At 43.8% G+C, this 19,021-nt stretch overlaps 1 long non-coding RNA gene across 1 annotated transcript; it reads right to left on the reverse strand.

Moving 5' to 3' along the window:
- Positions 1-502: 502 nt before the first annotated feature.
- On the reverse strand, positions 503-6,245 carry LOC128326423 (uncharacterized). The gene is made up of 2 exons (XR_008308039.1): positions 3,553-6,245; positions 503-2,335 (listed from the first exon to the last, which is right to left on the reverse strand). It is a non-coding gene; the product is annotated as an uncharacterized LOC128326423 (long non-coding RNA).
- Positions 6,246-19,021: the final 12,776 nt, after the last annotated feature.

Raw genomic sequence — 19,021 nt, forward strand, 5'->3', positions numbered from 1 at the left:
AACTTCGGTTCTTGCTGATTCGCCATCTCCCCACTAACTATACGCGATGATAGCGCTCAAGATTTTCTCCTTTTTTTCTCCAACGGCTTATTCTGGTACGCCTGCTGCTTATTTGGTAAAAATGGTTGTTCTGAATTTCATTTGGAGGAACCATGAATGGACTCTGTGGCACTAGAAGCGAAAGATGCTTTTATTTCACTGCGTTTGGAATGCGGCTGGAAAATTGTCTCGCGAGCAAACCGTACAACGACCTCCCCTAAGAGACCCACCATCTGACGCCTCATATTAGCACTTGAGACATGCGCAGCGCGGGAGCAAGGCCCGGCTTTCGTTTCACTACGTCATCGGTCACCTTTTACCGGGCGGGGAAAGTGAAACCGAATAGCTGACAGCTGATGGAATTCAGGGAGGAGGATTAAATAGCCGGAGCTTTTCGCCATTTGGTCAGCAAGATGTGGATTTTAGGGTTGTCAACAACATTTCATTGCCAGAGTGAGGGACACAAGTTTTATTTATTTATTTATTTTCACTTAACATATTTTTATACCGTCCAAAACTTACGTCTCTAGGCAGTTTACAACAGGAAGTTCCAGAATGAAGGACACAAGTTTGTTTAAAAGTTTAAAGTTTAAAACTTTTAAAGGTCTTTACTTGGCATCTAAACGAACAAAGTGATGAATCCAGGTGAGCCTCAATGGGGAGGCTATTCCATAAACGGGGTGCAACCATCAAAAAGGCCCTCTCCTTAGTAGCCACTCGCCTCACCTCAGTTCACAGGGGCACTCTCGGAGGGCCCCCAAAGAAGATCTTAAGGTGCGGGATGAGACATATTGGGCAAGGCACTCTAACCTGGTCCCAAGCCATTTAGGGCTTTACAGATTAAAACCTGCACTTTGAACTTGGCCCGGAAACATAATATATTCAATTTAATGTTAAATATATCCAACAGAGACAAGGCTTTTTGAAACAAAGTCTTGGGAGCTGGTCTGGTGGCAAAGGTAAAGTGTGCCATCAGGTCGATTTCAACTCCTGGTGCCCACAGAGCCCTGTGGTTTTCTTTGGTAGAATACAGGAGGGGTTTACCATTGCCTCTGCCTGCACTATATGAGATGATGCCTTTCAGTATCCTATATCACTGCTGCCCAATATAGTGCCAGCGGGGATTTGAACTGGCAACCTTCTGCTTGTTAGTCAAGTATTTATCTGCTGCACCATTTAAGGTGCCAGTCTGGTGGCAGGCATGAATTGTTCCCTTTGCTAACCAGGGTTTGCCCTAGTTTGCATTTGAATGGGAGACTACATGTGGGAGCACTGTAAGATATTCCATTGGGGGATGGGAACATTCTAGAAAGAGTATCCTCCCTGACATCTCTCGATGATAAAGACTCCTGCCTGTAACCTTGAAGGAGCCGCTGCCAGTCTGTACAGACAATACTGGGCTAGATGGACCAATGGTCTGACTTGGTATAAGGCAGCTTCCTATGTTCCTAAGGTAGCTTTCTATGTTTCTATCTTCTCGATTATTTTGATGCACACAAGACTTTACAAAGTGACATAAGTAATAAAATAAACATCTGCTCAAAGAAGCTTACAATCTGAATTTTATATGATTGTAATATCTCTTGTAATATTCAAAGAGGACATAACATATTCATCATAGCAACATAAGAATAATTTAAGAATAATAAACTAGACTTATTATTATTATTATTATTAATTCGATTTCTATACCGCCCTTCCAAAAATGGCTCAGGGTGGTTTACAAAGAGAAATAAAACAAATAAGTTGGCTCCCTGTCCCCAAAGGGATCACATTCTAAAAAGAAACATGACACACACCAGTAACAGTCACTGGAAGTACTGTGCTGGGGGTGGAGAGGGCCAGTTACTCTCCCCCTGCTAAATAAAGAGAATCACCACAGTAAAAGGTGCCTCTTTGCCCAGTTAGCAGATTTAATCAAGATATATACTTATATTATCACAATAATAAAAACTATAAAGCTATACAATCTTAGTTTGGGCAGAGAGACATGGGAGAAGGAAGAAGAGAGAAAGGTGAGGGTAGTACACAAGCAAATCCATTTACACATACTTGGGCTTTGTTTCAGTTGGGGTGATGGCTAAGGTTGTTAGAAGCACTTCCAACAATCCAGTTGTTGGGTGAAGTCTCTTCCTTGTGGTAACATCACATTACCAATTTAATGGAAAGAATGCTGTAGCATTTTTCATGATATAGAAACCATTCCCCTATCATATATAATGGGTTGGGGAGCCTCTTGCTTTAAAATTGCTCTGTTTGCGATGCCTGCGATGCATCTCTGTCATTTCTTGGCAACCTTTAGAAATACAAATAAAAGCATTACAAAACCACCAGAAAACTACAAGAGCTTTTACGAGGGTAAGTAATTCTTACTCTTACACATAATATATGTCAGCCATTGCAGATGGAAGAGTGAAGCATGCTTCCTCTTTTCAATCAACAAAAAAGTGTGCCTCAGTTATCAAAAGCTATATCTCTAGATTCAGACAACTAAGCCACACTTCTTTCTGACTGAAAAGAGAAAAGCTCTCCCCTTGTAGCTCTGTATGAGTCACTGATCTGGGTACGCTTCCTAACTGGGAGGAGGCAAGGCTAGAGCAGTGACTTAGAGGGTGGCCACATCTGAAGATGATGTGCAATTCTGCTGCATCCCTGCAGCAATCATGTGTGATTGGCTCAATTAATCACACAGCAGAATGACCCACCTTTAGAGTAGGCTGACTGGAATACGGTATGTCCACAGTAGTGATACAGAGATACATTGTGGCAGCCTTCTCTATAGATGGGTGTTTGCAGTTCACAGGATAATTTAATTCTTTAATTTGTTTATTTCTTGTGACACACCATTTGGGAATTGCTACCATAATGCTTTCAGTTCTTTCTTTCCTGGAGTAAACTGGCTCATGTAAAGGCTACCTTGAAATTCCCAACTCTATTCTACTTTTGAAGTCATTACTTCTCCCCCAACATCCTTGGAGATGTAGTTTGGTAAAGTCCTGAGAATTCTTCTTTAAAGATTCCTATCCCCACCTCCAGTTCCCAGAGAGGAGGTAATTATTTAAGGCTATCGTGTGTGTGTGTGTGTGTGTGTGTGTGTGTGTGTATCTGTATCCCTAGATAAGAGGGAGGCAAAAAATTATGTGTTATCAGTTACTTGATTTGCCCATGCAAGATATTTGATTTTCATACTCAACACACACGCAAAGTGGATTGTTAAGTGAGGAAACTGTTGCTTTGACATGGTAATTGAAAGAGTTATTTTAATACTTTTTTTTCTGCCCAAAGACCATGATGGTTTTGATGGATCATCCTATGTATCTGTCAGTATACACTAATAAGACTTGGCTCTGTTATGAAAACAGAAGCCACAACATTTCCAAAGACATGACTAAGTCACAGTTCTGAAAATCTTCACAATACCAACTGAGGGAAACTTTGGCATAGTAACACAGTTCTCTGCACAGGGATAGCACAAGCCCCTGGGCGATTAATGCTAGCAGACAAACAACTCACTTTAATTTTATTCCCTTGATCTTCTCTTCTGTTTGTATCAGTCACCCAAAGAGTGGAAAATGGACCAGATCAACCCATTAGTGACAACATTTAAATCTAGAAGTGTAGGGTGAAAAGAAATGTATAATATTTAGAATACAGGTATTCGTTTGAAAGTGTCTTTTACTATGTTCAATACAGCCACCTGACTCATGATGGGAAGAGCAAAACTGGGGGTTGATCCAAGTGTTTCATTTCACTTGTTGAAGCATACATCGACAATGCAAGCTGAAAAACTGCTTTCACACTGCAGATGAAGAACCAGCTGTGACCACTCTTAAAATCTTGCATTTGTCTTTCATTCCTGGTGAAGCATTTTCAGGAGAGGGGGAAAAGAAGGAAACTCTTATAGTGCACCATTCATACTCTAAGAGACTTTGCATTCTCAGAAGATCACCAAGGTTCAAGCATGTTACCAGAACATAGAAGTTTCTTGTTTGATTGTTCAGCTATTCAAGAGTAATAATGCAATAAGTACCGTTTTAATGAGACTCCAGTGTGTGTGGCTTGTAGAAAGCAGCCTCATATGGGTCTTTCCTTCAATGTCAGGCTATAGCTAAAACATTTCAAACATTCTAACAATTGTTGTGAAAATCATGCACATAATTTTTATTAGTTATTAGTTATTTATTGATGTATTACATTTATAAGCCGGCCCATCCAGAGACTCTGGGCGGTATACAACAAATTTTAAAAAACCTAAAAGCACACACCATTTAAAAACACAGTGCTAAAAACAATATAAAAACAATTCAAAAACAATTTAAAAAACCTTTAAAAAACTAATTAAAATACTTTAATAACAATTTACAAACCTTGGAAGGCCAGGCCAAACAAGTAAGATTTTAGGGCTCTCTTAAAGGCTGACAGCTAGCCTAAACTGTGGATATCTGCCAGGAGTGCATTCTGTAGGCCAGGAGCAGCTACAGAAAAGGCCCAGTTCCGAGTCACCACCAGACGTACCAGTGGAAACTGGAGATGGACCTCTCCGTCTTAAGGAACTGATTCCTTAACATAAGGAAGAACGTAAGGAATATAAGGAACTACAGAACATAAGGAACTGATTCTAATATCTGATAATTTTAAAAGTGCCAGTTAAAAAATTCCCAATGGTCAATGCTAATTTACAGGAATCTTGTATTACACTGCGGTCAATGGTTTCTCTCACCTTAACTTCCTTATCTACAGTATATTACAAGACAACCAAAGAACCCAAGGAGTCAGGAAACATGGGGAAATAAAAATAACATCTTCCAAGGTTTCATTCTTCCCAGGTGCTGAGTGAGTATGTAGAACTTACCCCCAGGAAAGAACATCTGTCTTTTCTGTGAGGGTAGGGGTAGGGTCGGTATGGAACCGACTAGCCCGGTTTGGTTCAAGTACGAACTGTACTCGAATCTGACTAGGCCAGTTCAGTCCGGCCCCCATTGAACCCACCCCCTGGTCTGGTTTAAATTATCTCTGCGAGGCCCTGGGCCATGCCAGACTTCGCAGAGGCCATTTGAGCATGCTTGGTACCAGGCAAAATGGCTGCTGCACCGAATAACAGAGGCCTGAATGGGCCAAAAAGGATTATTTTATGGGCCGTAGCAGTGATAAACGAGGCCGGTGGGGGAGGGGGAACCCTCATGGGCCCCCCTGCAGCCTTTAGGAAGCCCCCCATAGGGGCTAGGAGATACTATTTTTTTTTTAATTTTAAAAAAATCGCGAAATGGTGCGGAGGTTCGGTTCCAGTCCGGACGGAACCGGGGGGATTCGGTTTCACCCTGAGCCCCTGAACTCCTGAAACAGTTTGCACATCCCTAGATAGGGGGTCCATATACCATCTCAACAGATGGGAGAGATGTAAAGCATGGAGGGTGCCTTTTGCTTCTTGGGGGTTTCTGTCTTTTGTCTGTTAATGGAACCAGGGGCGGAGCCACCATTGGGCAAAAGGGTTCAAAGAACCCGGGCTGCCCACCAATCAGGGGCCACGAGTGAGGCCCCAGATGCACCCATCCTTCGCCGCTGCACTCCCCGGCAAGCAACATGGTGAGTCTAGCCCGACAGGCAGCTACCTGAGGGGAGCAACAGTCCTGCACGCTGCCGCCACATCTCTTCACTTCCTCCTCCTCCGTTCTGCCCTCGGCCGCTCCCTCACTCTCTCTCTCACACCTGCCCAGCGCCACTTAATGAGCACTCTTTCACTCTCTTGGCAGAGAGCTCCGAGAAGTGGCATCTGTGCACAGAGCAAGCCGCAGGTGCCTCTGCAACAGCACCAGTCAGAGCTCTAAGGCAAGGGAGGCAGGGTCCTTCTTTGCCGCTTCTTGTGAGGTAAGGAAAAGGAGGCGCCTGATGCTAGTTGAAACTCACGCCTTCACAGGGTGCTGTCTTGCTGCTGCTGCTGCTGCTGCTGCTGCTGCTGCTGCTATCTGCGCCTCTCAGTCTGGTTCAGGGGCGTAACTATAATAGGGCAAGGGGAGACAGTTGTCTGGGGGTCCACTGCTTTGCCCCCCCCAGAGGCAAGTCACATGAATGACTCCCCCAGCCGAGCACCCGCCCAGGCTTCCTTCAGTTGTATTCATCTCCCGAAATTGATGTGAGTGTTAAGACCTGGAGCTACCAGAACAGCATGTCTTTCTCTAGTACCATTAAATGACTTGCATCGTCCACAATTTACAAAACCTTTAAAAAAATAATTTAGGATTATGTTCTATTGTGGCAGATAGGGGAGATATAGATATAGATATAGATATAGATATAGATATAGATATAGATATAGATATAGATATAGATAGATAGATAGATAGATATGAATGTATGAATGAGCTGGGCTTCAGTGGGGGGGGGCATTTTAAAAACTTGTCTCTGGGCCCACTCCAACCTTGCTACGCCGCTGGTCTGGTTGTTCTTTTAATAAACAACAGCCAGAAAGGCTCTATCCCACCTTGGGCTCTCTTCTTCCCGACTCCTTCCCTGCCCAAAGGTGGACGCCACAGCCAGCTTGAGCTCGGCGCCAGCGCACGAGCACCATGGCAGCCTCTGAGATTTACATGAAGGTGAGTGGAGGGAGATCCGGCGGGCACCAGCTGCGGCCCGCATGTACAGGTGGGAGGAGGTGGAGGCCAGAAGCGGCAGGACAGGATGGCCATTGGAGGGTACCTGGCAATGGCAGGGGAGGGGTTCTTGCTAAGAGGCAGCTTGGTGGGCGCTGGGGAGAGGCAGGCCTGGCTGGGCCCACGTGTGAAGGCCCTGGGAGAAGGGCATGACTAGCTGGGCTGCATCTGACATCAGACGTAGGGGACAGGGCCACGGGCCACAGTGGCCGCACATGGGCCACCAGCAGCCTTTCTCCGCTACTGAGTGGAAGAGAAATCATCCGCCATGTGGTGATAAATGCAAGAGATCCAGGATGGCAAGACATTCAGGCAATGAATGTAACCCACTAAATCTGCTGAATATTTAAAGAAAGAATTTTCATGAATTTGCGGAGGTATTGCGGTTAACTGAATTTTTTAAAATCTCAACTGACGTTTCTAATGCTCTAGGAATTCCAATAATGTATAAATCATTTAGATATTAATATAATTAAAATATTAATAAATTATCTAATAGCAATTTCATGCTAGTTAGGCAGAAATTAAACAAGGATATGAACTATTGGAAAAAACTGAACTTTAATATATTGGGAAGAACAGCAATTGTAAAAATGAAAGTTCTTTCAAAGCTTAACTTTTTATTCCAATCACTTCCAGTGGACAAAGTATCAAGGCTATGGCAAAATAAAATTGAAAGGTTTTGCTTTAATACAAAAACATCAAGACTTAATAGAAAGACATTATATAGGCCCCAAATACAGGGTGGATGGGGACTCCCTAATTTAAAGCTTTATTATCAAGCAGCTCAGTTAAATCATATGATTGGATTTATCATGGAAGATTCATCCAAGCAATGGATACAAATAGAAGAGATGCAATAATCAGGAGAATTTTTAAGACAAATACTGTTTCATCCAAATAAATTTTAAAATGTTAGAAATATTAAGAATGTATTCACTAGATATATGTTTCAGATCTGGAAAGAGAAATTTCCAACATTGATAGGAGATACCTCTCCTTTAACACCTTTATTAACATACTTAGGTGCTGGGGTAGATAATTATGGATTATGTTATTTGAGGTTATTGAGGCAGAGTGGTTTCTATAGAATAAGATATGTTTACAGTAAAGTTATATAGAAAGGAAGAAATTGAACAACGAATTGGACATCAATTACCTTTGTTATTCTGACTTCCATTTAGATCTATATTGATGGATAACAGGGTTCAGAATTCAGGTATTCATCCACTTACAGATTTTGAGAAACTGATATTTAGCTATCTGAATCAACCTAAGGGAATAATTTCAAGTGTATATAAATTATTACTACAAGTAGAGATTGGTGATCCTCCAGGTTTGAGGAATGCGTGGGAGACTGATTTAGGTAAAGATATAGAGGAGACAAAGTGGCAGTCACTATGGAAGCCAGGGGGGGTTCTCTCGGCCTCCATACAAGAGCTTCAATGGAAAATATTACATCACTGGTATCTAACACCTTCGGTACTAGTGCACATTTCTCATCAATATTCTATACATTGTTGGAGGGGGAATGTAAACAGAAAGGTACTTATTATCATATGTGGTGGACTTGTGAGAAAGTTGTACCTTTTTGGAAGAAGATTTTTGAGGGAATTAACAAAATAATAAATCAAAGAGTAGAATGCTCCTTGGAGTTAGGTCTATTATATATATTTACAATTCCAGACTTAAAAATATAAGGAAGTTGTTATTATTTTTAATTCTTGCTGCGAAAGCAATTATTGCACAGCAATGGAAATTGTTGGATAACCTAAACATGGAGAGATGGAATAATAAAGTATGGTCAATTGCAATATTAGAAAAGATTTCTGACAAAGTAAGAATAATGAGAAATCAGAGAAAAGAACCACAATTCTGTCGTATATGGGGAAAAATATATTTATTATATAGAACTTAATAGAGATAACTCTGGTCTTTTACGTGAGGTATGGAAATTATAAATGATTCTGATATTTGGTTAATATGATGTGTTTTGTTATATTTTATATTAATTTGTATTATATTAAATTGAATAATGTAAGACTGTTCCAATAAAAAATAATTAAAAAAAATGATAAGAATGTGCAAGAACCAGTTCAGCTCTCCTTTTGTGGAGCACCAAACCAGTGCAGAAGTCCAGTGTTGGAGCTGGTTCTGAGACAGTGGGTTCTTTAAGGGGCAGGGAGGGTGCCCTTACCTGCCCCGCCACTTTCCCCCCACCTGCACTCTCCCCAAAAATGTCAGTGCAGGGCTGCAGTGTACCTGCTTGCAGCCCCGGTGAACATTGTACCGGGAATGGTCAATGCATGTGTATCATTTCCAGTATGAGGTTCACCAGGCCTGCAAGCAGGTTTACTGCAGCCCCGCACTGACACTTTTGGGGAGAGCACTGGTGGGGGGAAGTGGCGGGGCAGGTAAGGGCATCCTCCCTGCTCCTTAAAGGACCCCCCCACGTCCTCGGAGTGCATGAACAAACCAGTTCATGCACATCCCTATCTTATGATGCTGGTCTTCCAAACAGTGGTGTGGGAAGAAGCCAGAGGTATGTGACTCCTGTGCTGTGGCGGTGATATATGGAGAAACCCATCAATTACCTCAAAAACATCTGTCACATGCAGAGGGGCTGTGGAAATAGAAATTTAGATGGTTAGAGTGTTGAGGCACCTTAAAAGAGTAACATGTATTGTGGTATAAGATTTGTGTAGATTGGAGCTCATTTGAACAAATGCATAACACTTTATAGAAGGACCAGAGTGGGATCTATTCCACAAATGATTATGGCACAATCGATCTATGTCTCTTTTAAGCTATCAGAAGACTCTTTATTGTTATAAAGCAAGCAGTAGTTCTTCTGTCTTTGAACTGAGGAGCTTTTAAGTAGAGAGGGATAATAAGCAATCAGCAGGTTCAAATGAGTTATACAATATGACTACAAATACAGTATCTATGAAAAGTTGCATCTTTGCCATGTTGTGAAAGTTAGCAGCATAATGCCAAAGTAGCAGAACAGGTAAATTATTCACTGGCTGTTATCAGATTGCTGTTTTGGAATCTCTCATTGGTTACATGGGCAAAAAAAACTCCATAGGAGGATATTTTAATGATGCTGTAAAAAAGGAAGGGTAACTTTTGTTTCCCTGTCTATTATGTCATTATGATTTATGACAATTATATGCACTAACCTGGGATGTAGGACGATTGTTAAATAGTTGCCTTGGTAACAAACTACTAAGGTTAATACTAATGCATCTTACACTGAACACTAATTTTACATCTATTTATATATTGTTGAATGTTAACAGAGCATGTCAATAGGCACAGAGCCTCTGTGAGGTCCCATTAAGTGGGTATAGGGAGAAATCACCAAATGTTATTTTGGGGGGAACCCACTCCAAGAACCAAAAACCCTACCCCCAAGAAACAGATTGCACAATGCTTTGCAGCCATTGAATGCTCAAACTAATATTGCTTATCTGTCTACTTTTGTTTTGCTGGTCAGAGACCAAAATAAAGTTTGTTTGACTGACTGATTGATTGAAACTAAGGTTTGAAAAGGAGGTGGTTCTCCTTCTGCCAATCATCAAGGACTACATTCCTTGCAGTGATGCTTTCACAAGCCAATGACGTTGGAGGTTCCACCTACTGTTGGTTAAAATCACCTGTTACACTCACCAGTTATATAATTCCCCACTGTTTACCCAAGACTCTCCCAACCCTACATTTCACCTTCCTCCTGCCTGTCAAAAAGAAACAAACCTTTTAAAAAAAACCACATTTTTAAATCATGAACAAAACAAACTGTACCACACCAAACAAGAAATTAAAGAAATAAAGAAAACCATTCTCACAAAACTATCCTAAATCTATATTTCACCTTCCTGCTGCCCATCAATGCCCTATTCTGTCCCTTCATCCATATTACACATGAGATTTGAGAGTTGATGTGGGTTTCCCCCAGGAGATGGGAGCTCTAAGTGCTCATCTCTGTGTTGGCTGGGGCTAAACATAGCCGCAGCAAATACATGATCCCGGAGCCTGGGTTAAGGACTTGCTTGAGCACCTAGCTAAGAGCTTGTCACGAGCTCATCCATCCAAGGCTTGGTCCAAGATCACTGTCGACAAAGCCGGTAGCTCTGGGATCCTCCTGCATCTGCAACAAAGCACAAGAGAAACAAATCACTAGCACGTCTCAAGTTCAACCAGTCTCTCCCACACCTAGGTTGCTCACCAGATTCCAAGAGTCCTGAGCCCAAGGTCCACAACATCACCAAGGGAGGTCTCAAGGCAATGTGAAGCAACCTGATGTCTGGCTTAGGAACCAGGTCTAAAGCAGCAAGAGTCAGGGTCTCAAGGGTCTGGACAAGGAGCTGGGAAATCCAAGCAGCCAAAGGCTGGTCTGCAACAAGCCCAAGCAACGCATTGCTTTTCAGCAGCTTAGATATCATCTGCTGGTTGATTTATAGTGCTTGGTTAATGACTCTCGTCACCCAGCCAGTTGTTGGAGATTTCAGTGTTTATCTTGTCTATTGAAAAGACGCTGACATTGCCTTAATGGCTGCAGTTGCTGCCATCGTTTGGCACACTTTCGTTCTTGAGGTGTAAAAGGTTGTCCTTCTTCCAACTCAGGACCTGACTGCTCACCCCCTATCTTGTCTGCTTTTGACAGCCCCCCTGGAGCTGCAGTTTCGTCTTGGCCTGTCTCAGCTGTCTCCTGCAGCCCGACTGTTGAGCTCTCCCCTTCGGGTGCCTCTTCCTCTGCTGGAAGATTGCCAACTTCCCCCACCTCTTCACTGTCCGTGGGTGAGGGCATGACAGAGCTGGGTTTAAAGAAAGGGCTGGGCAGTGCTGCCCCACTGGGATGAGGCCTGATCCCGGCGGTTTTCACACATAGCCTAACCCAGGCTGGGCTTCCCTAGCCTGGGTTTGGCTGCGTGTGAGGACAGCCTCATTATGTTGTACTAGTCTACAGATGTCTGTACACTCACACATGTTTTTGTCTGAATGCCTGTATCTGCATTCTAAAAGGGAGCCTGGGTGCAAGACGCTCAAATACATGGAACAGATTGGAAAGGTACTGCTGAACTGCTGTTCAACACAACGTGTGAATAACTGTACCTGTGTACGCTGTACTCGTGTGTGAGTGGTGAACATAATGAGGCTATTTACACAATGGGGTGAAATCAGGCTAGCAGAGGCTAGCCCGATTTTGCCCCATTGTGTGAACCACTGGCTTAAGCTGCGAGCCCGGTGGTTCCTAGGCGGCTAACCCGCCTAAGTACCCCTGCCCTAGAACCAGGTTTGCAGAGCGAGTGCTCCACAAACTTGGTTTTACAGATCATGAGTAGCCGCGGTGTGGCTCCACACTGTGGTTACTCATGAGTAGACCCCCGGAGGGGAGGCGGAAAGCCACCTCCCGGCTCCGGGGGTCTCCCCAGTATGCCCTGCATGCTCGCGCAGGGCATACTGGAGCTTCTGAGGGCCGCGCAGCACCCAAGCTCCCCAGCCCTCTGAGGCTCCGTCAGAGCCGGCAATCGTGTGGGCGGCCGATCTGGCCATCCAGTGCTCCCTCCCTGCTCATGTGCAGGGAGAGCGGGCTTAGTCCACTCTCCCCGCGCACTGTCCAAAACCGGGTCTCACTGATCGTGAGACCCGGCTCAATGTGTGAATAGGGCTTGAGTCAGACCATGGATTCAATTGTCCTAGTGTTCTCTGTGCCTACTGGTTGTGGCTTTCCGTGGTCTCTGGCAGCAGTTTTCCTCAGCTCTGTGACCCGAGATCCTTGTACCTGTGACCTGAGATCCCCATGCCAGGGATTGAATTGGGAACCTTCTGCAAGCAATGTACGTGTTCTTCCACTGAATTATGTGCCTTCCGTGTGTGTGTGCGTGCGTGCGTGCGTGCGTGCACGCACACACACGGATGTGTTTGTAGGATAATACACATTAAATTCTGGCCTACACATCTTTCTCAGAATAAACCATATAAGCTTATATATTTGGGCCAAACTGTTCAAAATGATGACAGACCCATGTACAGAATTGGTCTAGTGGCCAAGTCTCCAGGGTGTCTCAGAGAGACCATATTATGCCTGTCTTAAAGCCATTGCATTGGCTACCAATAGGTTTCCAGGCAAAATACAAAGTGCTGGTGATTTCATTTAAAGCCCTAAATGTCTTGGGACCAGGTTACCTAGGAGAGCGCCTTCTTTGGCATGATCCCCACCGCACATTGAAATCATCGGGAGAGGTCTGTCTCCATAAGCCACCGGCTCGTCTGGCAGTGACTCGGGAGCAGCCTTCTCCATAGTCACTCCTAAGCTGTGGGATGCGCTCCCTATAGACATTTGTTGTTTTACATCTTTGCCAGCCTTTAAAAGCGCCCTTAAGACACATTTTTTTCAGCCAGGCTTTTAGTAATCTCTGAATGTTTTCAATTTTTATATTGCTGTTTTTAACAGTTGTTTTCCCTGCTTGTGTTTATTTTTTGTGAACCACCTAAAGCCTTTGGAGTCAGGCAGAATATAAATTATCTTTTTTTTTAAAGTCCCTATATGTTAGCAAGGAGATAAAATAACCTCCACCAAGAGACAGTTATTTTTTTAATTAATTAATTAATTTTTAAAAACAGGATAGAAAAGTACAGGTGGGGGAAGGCTCATCACAGTCATGTTGTCTTTAAATCACCCACATTCTATAGGGAAATGTCAGAACTTGCACTTGGTCTTGCTACTGTCACATTTAACACCCTTGAAAAGATGGGAATATGACTATTGGCCCACCTCCAACCATAATATAGGCTGAAATTCAGTCTTGTATCATGAATAAACATTTGGTTAAATTGACTTCTTTTCCCTTAATAATCAAGATTCATTGTATATCATTGTATATCATTGTTTTTCTCAAGTAAAAACTGTAGTTTTAAGGAATTCTCCTGAGAAATTTGCTAGTCTTATCTGAAGCTCTTTTACTTCCTTTACATTCCTCAGATTTCCTATGTAGCCACCTTCGCATTAAAAAATCAGTTTTTGTCTTTAAGTAGAATGAAACTCTGCTCCCAGGTCTTATTGACTTTTGCTTACTGGATTTTCTTCACATTCCCAAACTTCCAACAGATGGCCCAGTGCTAGTAAGAAGCAGATGACATTCACAGTGCAGATTGACTAATACTGTATATAAGTATGGACCTACAACAAAATGTTGCAGTATATCCCTAGTGTGCAGGTGTTACTTAATCCTGTGGCTGATCATGGTGAATAAAACAAAGTTAGCGACCAAGACAGGAGTCCCTATTCTTGGGTCTTACTTCATATGCAAATCCCACCCACCCCTGATTTCTGGGTTTTGCGCGCGCACACACACACACACACACACACACACACACACACACACACGTGTTTTGATGTTATTTGGGGGGAGCTAACTCCCCAAACTAAGGGCTTAATTGTGCTAAAGCCTTTCCCCCTCAGAAACACAAAGCTGTGAAATGGCTGATAAGAAAACAAATGAATTTTAGGAACCTTTCCCCCTCGGAAGGGATTGTGACTGTCTTGAAGGAGTATTCTTTAAGATGAGAAATTTCCCACTCTTTTTGGTCATGCCCTCCACCTCACTCCTGAGTTCCATCAGCTCCGCCTATCTGGTTGTCTGTTAAGTGCACTCTGAGTCTGTGAACACTGCACTCTATTGAGTTACACTGGGGTAGTTGTTGGTGGGAGGAGGGTTGGCCATCTTACGTGATTTTTTTCTTCAGATTTTTGTAAAATGGATATATCTGTGGGTTACCACAAGCCTGATGGTATCTCCATGTTACCTGCAGGTGCTCTGGTTATGCATCCATAAGGATCATAACATTTCCAGCTCTTTTGTTATTAAATAAGATTAATTTTTATGTGGGCCAGGTAAGGATTGCAGAACCTTTCTGAGAATGTTCTCTAACCTTATCAAAATGGTTTTTTTTTACTATCGTTGACATTTCTTGGACATTTTATCCAAGCATAACCTTCACATTTACTTCAGATTTTCACTTGTGACAAAAAGCCATGGGAATGCCAGATAAAACAAAGACCTTACGATAACATAGGCCACGTTTTCTAAGCAGCCTTTGGGTCTTTAGTTTTCAAGGCACTCTCTGTACTGGAATGTGCAGAGTCCAGGCTGTGGATTCAACAGGCAAATTAGAGTCAACCCCTTTTTTGCCGATAATATGCATATTATATAGAACTCCAAAGGTACAAATGCTCACTGGTTTTAATGTAAGTGAACTGCACCCCTCTGTATTTTAACAGAATCAGAATAGTGGTATTGTTTGCATATTAAGAGGGGTTTTTTTTGTTTCCTGTTTTGTTTTATTGTTAGCTATGGAGAATTGGAGATAACATATTTCTTGCAACAATATCAGAATGTTATTGAGGTAAATCTAGCTTAGGTAAAAATGTCTCTAGAACATTTATAAAAATGATGGTTAACAAAATGACTATTTTAGCAGGGGGAAAGCAACTAAGAGCATATAGAGCTTTGCCCCCCACCCCGATAATTGTGGTTGGTTTCCATTTTGTATTTTGTAACATGGTAATTGTGTGCAATCATTTTACTTAGAGAGACAGTGTTTTATATTTTCCATTAATCAGTGCAAGCTCTTGATTAACTGCACATAAATGAAGGAAAGGCCTGCTACTAAATAAAATATGTTGGTAAATCATGACCCATTTATTTGTTGAATAATGTTACCACCTTTTTTCTGGCTCAGCTCCTGTGCCTTCAGTACCAGCTGACACATTGAAACTGAACAAGTGATTTTATTTAAATAATATTTTAATTTATGTACTAGCCAACTCGCACAGAGCATCTGTGCTCTCTTTGGGGCTGGATGCATCCCCCTCCATCCCTTCTGCCCCACACTCTTGCCCCTCTTCCCCTACCTCCCGCCTCACTATCTCTTGCCCCCTCCCCTCCCCTCCCACTCTCTCTTGCCCCCTCCCCTCCCTCCCCACTCTCTCCTGCCCTCCCTCCCCCTCCCTCCCCCTCCCACCCCTCTCTCACCCTCCTGCACCAGTCTCTCCTGCCCTCCCTCCCCCCTCCCCCTGCTCCTCTCTCCTGCCCTCCCCTCTCCTCCTCCCCCTCTCTTGCCCCACCTCTCTCTTGCCTTCCCCTTCCCCTTCCCCCCTGCTCCCTCCCTCTTGCCATCCCCCTGCCCCACTCCCTCTTGCCCTCCCCCTCCCTCCTGCCCCACTCCCTCTTGCCCTCCCCTCCCCCCTGCCCTACTCTCTCTTGCCCTCCCCCCTCCCCCTTCCCCCTGCGTTTTATTTTACAGTACTTAGCGGGAGGCGGCCGCCGCTCCTCCCCCCGGGCGGCGAACACGGAAGTCCCACCGCCAAGTTCCCTCCCACCCCTGCCTCACCTCAGCGGTCAGTCCTGTGGCCATGAGCCACCTCCACAGCCGGGCCCAGCACCTCCACGGCCTGGCCCGCTGCTGGGCCGAGTGCTGCCTTTGCAGCCAGGCCCGCTTCCGCTGCTTGCTAGCCTCTGCGGCTGGCCTCTTTGAGGCTGGCTACCTCTCCCCCCACCCCACCTTCTGGCCCAGGCTGCTGGGCCGAGTCCTGCCATTGCGTCCGGGCCCACCGCCACCTCGCCTCCGCGTCTGGGGCCACTGCCTCGCCTCCGCAGCTGGGCCAGGCCTGCGGCCACCATCATCACGCGCAGCCTGGCCTGCCGCTGGCCAAGTTCTCCTGGATGCACTGCGCCAGCCAATCAGGCGCCTACGCCGCCCAGCCAATCAGCTGGGCGGCCAGGATGCACATTCGGAGGCACACCCAGGAGAACTATATATATAGATGCTAGGCTGCTTTTAAAGACACAGGTTTTGAACCCAAAAATAAAGGTGGCAATTGTTGAATATAGCTTTTGCTTATCAGCATTAGGGAAAAGATTGGCTGCAATACCCATTCACATATAAGTAAGATTGTTAAACTGAAATATAGTGAGACCAATCCTTTTAAAAACCCTCCTTGGACCTTGAAGATTGTAGCAACTATTGGTCCATCCCAAATATCCCCTTCTTGGCTAAGGTGATGGAATAGAAAATAGCTGTGCTATTCCAGGCACTTTTGGATTAAACTGATTTAATTGATCCATTTCAATCTGGTTTCGTGCCTGACTCTGGCATACAAGCTGCCTTAGTCATCTTGCTGGATGACCTATGCTGGAAAAAAGGACAGAGAAAATGAGACTCTGCATATTCACATGCATCTCTTAGTGGCTTCTGAGACTATTGGCCATGGTATCTTCTGGATAGGCTATCTGTGTTGCGCTTGGGGGTACTTCAAGGGTTCTGCTCCTATCCGGTTAGCCATTTCCCGAAGACAGTGTTGGGGGATGACGACTACTGCCTTTATGCTATGGGGGCCCACAGTATTTAACATCTTTATAAAACTGCTGAGTAAGGGCCAACAGATCTGGACTGCTTATATCCAACTTTATTTATCCTTACACAGATTCAGGTGAGGTAATGGAAGTTATTAGGCATGTTCATTTTTTGAATGAATGGAAATGAATACAGATTATCTCCGTTTATTACATTTCCATCTGTTCTGAAATAAATGTCCCACAGGGTAAAGGGCAATGAATATGGGTTCCATTTGTGGATTCCATTCATTTTTGTTCTTATTAATTTGTATTAAAACAATATTTCTTACTTTTAACACAGATCTTCCAGGTGAGGATCCACCATACAGATGCCTCCTAGCACTGACAGTTTTTAATTCTACCGTGGCGCAGTGTTACGGGACAATGTGGATAAAAAATGGCCGCTGCCACCATAAAAAATGTGCTGCACTATATGGATAATTAAAATGGCTGCTGCAAGGAGGCAGCTGCACACTGGAGTCCAAGCAGGAGCTTTTTGTTATGTGATACTGCTTGTTTTAACACAAAAATAATAACAAAAATGAATGGAAAACACACAAGGCTTGTTCACATGATTGTTGGCAGGGTAGGAGAAGCGCCTGGCCTGGGTAGGATAGCTGGCTGTGCTTCCAATTTCTGAATGTGTGCTTGCAAACATTAAGACAGGAGGCAGGAAGAATGATTGTGTGCAAGGTGGCAGCTGGGCAGGACAAGCATGCCCTACACAGATTCCATTCCCAGCATTTTACCAGAGTAGGAGGAAAAGTTGTCTGATCCAGCTGCCACGATCATTCCCTCCAGCTCCTTCCTTGATGTTTAGAAGCACATGATTAAAAATTGGGAGTCCGCCCAGCTCTCCAACCCAAGCTGGGTGCTTCTCCTACCTTGCTTGCGATCATGTGAACAAGCATACTGAGTGAATGAAATGGGGGCTGGGGGAATGAATTAAACTGAAATGAATTAAAACTTAAAATGAACATGTTATCAAAATTTTAAAAACATTATTGCCTAGGGGAAGTGCTAAATCTGTGTCTGGGATCTGTAATGGACAGAATGAGGGCCAATTAACTGAAGCTCAGTCCAGATAAGGCAGAGGTACTGTTGGTATTTGGTAGGGATGTGTGAATCGATTCAGGTACAAAAATATTTGTACCCAAATCTGGCTGATTCAGGTGATTTGTAGACAGAACAAATCACCCCTGTGCTCTATTGTCCAGATTCAGGTGCAAAACAAATTGCCCCAGATTCGGACCTGAAAAATTCAGAGATTTGGACCTCCATTTTGTGGTCAAAGTGGGTTGGGTGGTAGTGCCCTATGGGTAGAAGAAATTGGGCAAAGGGGTGATTTTTAAAAAATGAAGTTGGTGCATCTTTATTATTTCCCAAAGGGAATAATGGGAATTTTAGCAGCCTTAGTTATAGCTCGGGGGTGGGGGCAGGCACCAGGGTGGCCCAGAGTGGGTTGTGGTGGGTGGTCATGCCCAATGGGTGCAAGGAAGCTACCACCCAGATTTCAAAGAAATTGGGCAAAGGGGTGTTTTAATTTTTTTCTTTAAGTTGGCATGTCTTTGTGGCAGATTCGGGACAGATATGCCCTAAATCTGCCACAAAGATATGCCATCTTCAAAAAATGTTAAAAGTCACCCCTTTGCCCAATTTCTTTGAAATTTGGGTGGTAGCTTCCACCCATTGGGCACTACCACCCACCCAACTCTTTTGCCCCCATAACCCCTTTTATTGCCCCGGATCAATTCAGATTCATAAAATTGAGGTACAAATAGAATCTGGGGTGATTCGGGGGGCAGATTCAGACCCAAAACAAATTTTAAAAAAGTTCAAGTGTAGCCCGATTTATATCCAGGGTACAAAATCCACTTTTTATGTCAGTTTTGGGGGGCAGTAAAAAAATTTCAAAATTTCAGTAAAGCCTCTCAG

Source organism: Hemicordylus capensis, chromosome 5 (assembly GCF_027244095.1).
Source record: "Hemicordylus capensis ecotype Gifberg chromosome 5, rHemCap1.1.pri, whole genome shotgun sequence".
Lineage (NCBI taxonomy): Eukaryota > Metazoa > Chordata > Lepidosauria > Squamata > Cordylidae > Hemicordylus > Hemicordylus capensis.